Source organism: Squalius cephalus (assembly GCF_949319135.1).
Source record: "Squalius cephalus genome assembly, chromosome: 6".
NCBI lineage: Eukaryota > Metazoa > Chordata > Actinopteri > Cypriniformes > Leuciscidae > Squalius > Squalius cephalus.
Window position 1 is genome coordinate 28738021 of NC_137127.1, and position 6594 is coordinate 28744614.

The 6594-nt window shown below is 44.4% G+C and overlaps 1 long non-coding RNA gene across 1 annotated transcript; it reads right to left on the reverse strand.

Annotated features, from left to right (window-relative positions):
* Nucleotides 1-507: 507 nt before the first annotated feature.
* On the reverse strand, nt 508-1793 carry LOC307160680. The gene is made up of 3 exons (XR_013821596.1): nt 1766-1793; nt 1241-1338; nt 508-1085 (listed from the first exon to the last, which is right to left on the reverse strand). It is a non-coding gene; the product is annotated as an uncharacterized lncRNA (long non-coding RNA).
* Between the last annotated feature and the right edge of the window lie 4801 nt (nt 1794-6594).

The window sequence follows — 6594 nt, forward strand, 5'->3', positions numbered from 1 at the left end:
TGGAACCCCAATCGTCGTCATCCGACGTAACTCGGAGTGACCACGAAAGGGAACGTCTCGGTTACGGATGTAACCCTCGTTCCCTGAGTGGGAACGGAGACGTTACGTCTTCCTGCCACTTCTGCTGTACCGCTGAAAAACGCCTGGGGCCAGTCTCGGCTCCTCAGCGAAGACATATCTGCATTTGTGCAGCGTACTTCCTTATAAACCCCCTGCGGCGGGCGGAGTTACGCTATGCAAATTCCGCAGACCCATGGCATTTCATTGCCATTGGCTCGTTTTATATACTCGAAGGTGATAGGCTTCTAGGCGAAACCCCCAATCGTCGTCATCCGACGTAACGTCTCCGTTCCCACTCAGGGAACGAGGGTTACATCCGTAACCGAGACGTTCTGTAGGTGGCATCAAGTAGGACCATATCTCCATAACGCTTAAGTAAATGCTGCTGTTGTATGTTTTGATGAATAAACAAGAATGTTTCTTGTGATGTGGTCATCTCCGGTGTGTGTATCTCCTCAAAATCAGAGTCTTCGGTGACTGGAAATCCACTTCTTTGTGCATTCACTTCAACAGGAATTTCTGTCTGATGTCTGTAGTTCTCTGTGCACTGCCTAAAGAAAAACTGGGCACCTGAATCTGTTAGTTTCCATTCATCTATTTTCTTTTCCAGTTGAAGTTGATCAAAGCCAGAGTATTTTCCAGCAAGTAAGGCCTGGTGCACATGGTTTTGAATAACATGGCTTGATGGGTAGTATGATGGGTCCTGTGGGTGTGGTAGAACACTTCCCATGCAAGAAAGCTCTTTCTGGACAAAGGTTTTCAGAATCTTCTTCAGGAAAGGGACAGAGGTCATTCCAAGTGAAACATATTCATGTATTTTGTCACGCACCCCTTGATGGATCTTATTTGAGAAATGACAGTTTTCTGAAATGTTGTGCTTTTTGTGTGCTTCTTCCAAAGGTATTTTGACATGTATTACTTCAGAAGTGACAGTGGGGTTCTCTTTTATTGACTCCAGAAGCCTCTTTATAGCTGCATGTTTTTCACTTCTAGAACTTTTGTCACCAACAGCAAAGTTGTCATATCTGCCAAGAACAACATACCATAATGAGTATCTGTCTGAAAAATATCCAGTTAAGTAGTCCCATGTATTAGGTTGCAAAACTTTACCTTTATAATGGTAATAAAGTTATAAATATTAAATGAGTGCATTTAAATGAGCCATGACAGTTACATTTACCTTAGTATATATCTGACATATAGTTTTGCTGGGCAATCAACTTTCTTGCTGCTTTGAATGTGAAACCTTCTTCTGCTGATATATTCATGTTCAGTATGCTGCAGATTGAAAGACAAATTATTTCTATATCACTACATTTCTAGGGCCAGGCAAAAATAGTAGTAATACAAAAATAGATATGCCTACAATTTTGTCTAAAAGTAAATGAAAGCAATAAGCCCCATGAAGCAGTGTTTTACATAGAATTTAGAATAGCTAGGGGGCACTTAGCCGTTCTAAATTCACTGTAAAACACGGCTACCTTACTTACCTTATTGCTTTTATACCAAGGTTAGTCCATAAAAATATTTTCATACAGAAACACTGATGTAATTAGGTCACAGGTGTATGTTTATCGAATAACTTACAATGCAGCTCAACCAATCAGAATCAAGGACTTGAATGACCTGTTTTTTAAGAATATTTCCCCGATCTCATACAACATACATTAAGCTCATGAAAATGTGTGAAGACTTTAGAACATACCAACTCATCTGGTTTTGGGGCCTTTTTGTATTTTTTTCCATGCTGGCAAGCATATATCACTCTTCTTTTCACAGAGAGCGGAATGTGTTTTGAATAGTCTTCTACTTTCCAGAGAAATCGGGATGCCACTTTTTGTTTTTTTTGACTGTCATCTGACCTGTCACCAGGAAGTAAATAAAAGAAAAAGGCATTTAATACTTTTCATAGCACATTCCCTTTCTTTTACTTTCTCATGTTTCATGCAAATAGGGTTCAATTATGAGAAAACTGTAAATAAAGATTTGTTTAATGAAAGTGGCTGTCTTAAGTGCATGTCTATAAAACGCAACAAATGTTCTTCATAACAATACTTCCAATAAGGTCATAAATAAACAATTAAAAAAATAAACATGCAGTTAATTTAGAAACTGATAAATTACCAAACAGTGTAAGATGTGCCAGTTGCCCGTTTGTGGTTTTCCAGAAGTAGTTTCAGGTCTTCTTCTGAAGAAACTATGCCTGTGATGTACTCTTCTGAAGATGAGCATATTTGAAAAGATGATGGAAGCCAGTCTGATGGGAAATGGCAAACAGAGTAATATTCATATTAAAGTAGTTAGTTCTATCTGATGCACACGTTACTCAGTTAGGACAGGTATCTCGCATGAAGCCCCTGTAAACACACACACACAGGTATCTGACGCACATGTTACTCAGTTAGGACAGGTATTTCGCATGAAGCCCCTGTAAACACACACACACAGGTATCTGATGCACATGTAACTCAGTTAGGACAGGTATCTCGCATGAAGCCCCTGTAAACACACACACACACAGGTATCTGACGCACATGTTACTCAGTTAGGACAGGTATCTCGCATGAAGCCCCTGTAAACACACACACACAGGTATCTGACGCACATGTTACTCAGTTAGGACAGGTATCTCGCATGAAGCCCCTGTAAACACACACACACAGGTATCTGACGCACATGTAACTCAGTTAGGACAGGTATTTCGCATGAAGCCCCTGTAAACACACACACACAGGTATCTGATGCACATGTAACTCAGTTAGGACAGGTATCTCGCATGAAGCCCCTGTAAACACACACACACAGGTATCTGATGCACACGTTACTCAGTTAGGACAGGTATCTCGCATGAAGCCCCTGTAAACACACACACACACAGGTATCTGACGCACACGTTACTCAGTTAGGACAGGTATCTCGCATGAAGCCCCTGTAAACACACACACACAGGTATCTGATGCACATGTAACTCAGTTAGGACAGGTATCTCGCATGAAGCCCCTGTAAACACACACACACAGGTATCTGATGCACACGTTACTCAGTTAGGACAGGTATCTCGCATGAAGCCCCTGTAAACACACACACACACAGGTATCTGACGCACACGTTACTCAGTTAGGACAGGTATCTCGCATGAAGCCCCTGTAAACACACACACACACAGGTATCTGATGCACACGTTACTCAGTTAGGACAGGTATCTCGCATAAAGCCCCTGTAAACACACACACACAGGTATCTGACGCACATGTAACTCAGTTAGGACAGGTATCTCGCATGAAGCCCCTGTAAACACACACAGGTATCTGACGCACATGTTACTCAGTTAGGACAGGTATCTCGCATAAAGCCCCTGTAAACACACACACACAGGTATCTGACGCACATGTAACTCAGTTAGGACAGGTATCTCGCATGAAGCCCCTGTAAACACACACACACAGGTATCTGATGCACATGTTACTCAGTTAGGACAGGTATCTCGCATGAAGCCCCTGTAAACACACACACACACAGGTATCTGACGCACATGTAACTCAGTTAGGACAGGTATCTCGCATGAAGCCCCTGTAAACACACACACAGGTATCTGATGCACACGTTACTCAGTTAGGACAGGTATCTCGCATGAAGCCCCTGTAAACACACACACAGGTATCTGATGCACACGTTACTCAGTTAGGACAGGTATCTCGCATGAAGCCCCTGTAAACACACACACACACAGGTATCTGATGCACACGTTACTCAGTTAGGACAGGTATCTCGCATGAAGCCCCTGTAAACACACACACACAGGTATCTGATGCACACGTTACTCAGTTAGGACAGGTATCTCGCATGAAGCCCCTGTAAACACACACACACAGGTATCTGACGCACATGTTACTCAGTTAGGACAGGTATCTCGCATGAAGCCCCTGTAAACACACACACACAGGTATCTGATGCACACGTTACTCAGTTAGGACAGGTATCTCGCATGAAGCCCCTGTAAACACACACACACACACAGGTATCTGACGCACATGTAACTCAGTTAGGACAGGTATCTCGCATGAAGCCCCTGTAAACACACACACACAGGTATCTGACGCACACGTTACTCAGTTAGGACAGGTATCTCGCATGAAGCCCCTGTAAACACACACACACAGGTATCTGACGCACACGTAACTCAGTTAGGACAGGTATCTCGCATGAAGCCCCTGTAAACACACACACACAGGTATCTGACGCACACGTTACTCAGTTAGGACAGGTATCTCGCATGAAGCCCCTGTAAACACACACACACAGGTATCTGACGCACATGTTACTCAGTTAGGACAGGTATCTCGCATGAAGCCCCTGTAAACACACACACACAGGTATCTGACGCACATGTTACTCAGTTCGGACAGGTATCTCGCATAAAGCCCCTGTAAACACACACACACAGGTATCTGACGCACATGTTACTCAGTTAGGACAGGTATCTCGCATGAAGCCCCTGTAAACACACACACACAGGTATCTGATGCACATGTTACTCAGTTAGGACAGGTATCTCGCATGAAGCCCCTGTAAACACACACACACAGGTATCTGACGCACACGTTACTCAGTTAGGACAGGTATCTCGCATGAAGCCCCTGTAAACACACACACACAGGTATCTGACGCACATGTAACTCAGTTAGGACAGGTATCTCGCATGAAGCCCCTGTAAACACACACACACAGGTATCTGATGCACATGTTACTCAGGACAGGTATCTCGCATGAAGCCCCTGTAAACACACACACACAGGTATCTGACGCACACGTTACTCAGTTAGGACAGGTATCTCGCATGAAGCCCCTGTAAACACACACACACAGGTATCTGACGCACATGTTACTCAGTTAGGACAGGTATCTCGCATGAAGCCCCTGTAAACACACACACACAGGTATCTGACGCACATGTAACTCAGTTAGGACAGGTATCTCGCATGAAGCCCCTGTAAACACACACACACAGGTATCTGATGCACACGTAACTCAGTTAGGACAGGTATCTCGCATGAAGCCCCTGTAAACACACACACACAGGTATCTGACGCACACGTTACTCAGTTAGGACAGGTATCTCGCATGAAGCCCCTGTAAACACACACACACAGGTATCTGATGCACATGTAACTCAGTTAGGACAGGTATCTCGCATGAAGCCCCTGTAAACACACACACACAGGTATCTGATGCACATGTAACTCAGTTAGGACAGGTATCTCGCATGAAGCCCCTGTAAACACACACACACAGGTATCTGACGCACATGTTACTCAGTTAGGACAGGTATCTCACATGAAGCCCCTGTAAACACACACACACACACACACAGGTATCTGACGCACACGTAACTCAGTTAGGACAGGTATCTCGCATGAAGCCCCTGTAAACACACACACACAGGTATCTGATGCACATGTAACTCAGTTAGGACAGGTATCTCGCATGAAGCCCCTGTAAACACACACACACAGGTATCTGACGCACATGTTACTCAGTTAGGACAGGTATCTCGCATGAAGCCCCTGTAAACACACACACACACAGGTATCTGACGCACATGTTACTCAGTTAGGACAGGTATCTCGCATGAAGCCCCTGTAAACACACACACACAGGTATCTGACGCACATGTAACTCAGTTAGGACAGGTATCTCGCATGAAGCCCCTGTAAACACACACACACAGGTATCTGATGCACATGTTACTCAGTTAGGACAGGTATCTCACATGAAGCCCCTGTAAACACACACACACAGGTATCTGATGCACATGTTACTCAGTTAGGACAGGTATCTCACATGAAGCCCCTGTAAACACACACACACAGGTATCTGATGCACATGTAACTCAGTTAGGACAGAAATCTCACATGAAGCCCCTGTAAACACACACACACACACACACACAGGTATCTGATGCACACGTTACTCAGTTAGGACAGGTATCTCGCATGAAGCCCCTGTAAACACACACACACAGGTATCTGACGCACACGTAACTCAGTTAGGACAGGTATCTCACATGAAGCCCCTGTAAACACACACACAGGTATCTGACGCACATGTTACTCAGTTAGGACAGAAATCTCGCATGAAGCCCCTGTAAACACACACACAGGTATCTGACGCACATGTTACTCAGTTAGGACAGGTATCTCGCATGAAGCCCCTGTAAACACACACACACACAGGTATCTGACGCACACGTAACTCAGTTAGGACAGGTATCTCGCATGAAGCCCCTGTAAACACACACACAGGTATCTGATGCACATGTAACTCAGTTAGGACAGGTATCTCGCATGAAGCCCCTGTAAACACACACACACAGGTATCTGATGCACATGTAACTCAGGACAGAAATCTCACATGAAGCCCCTGTAAACACACACAGGTATCTGACGTACATGTTACTCAGTTAGGACAGGTATCTCGCATGAAGCCCCTGTAAACACACACAGGTATCTGACGCACATGTTACTCAGTTAGGAC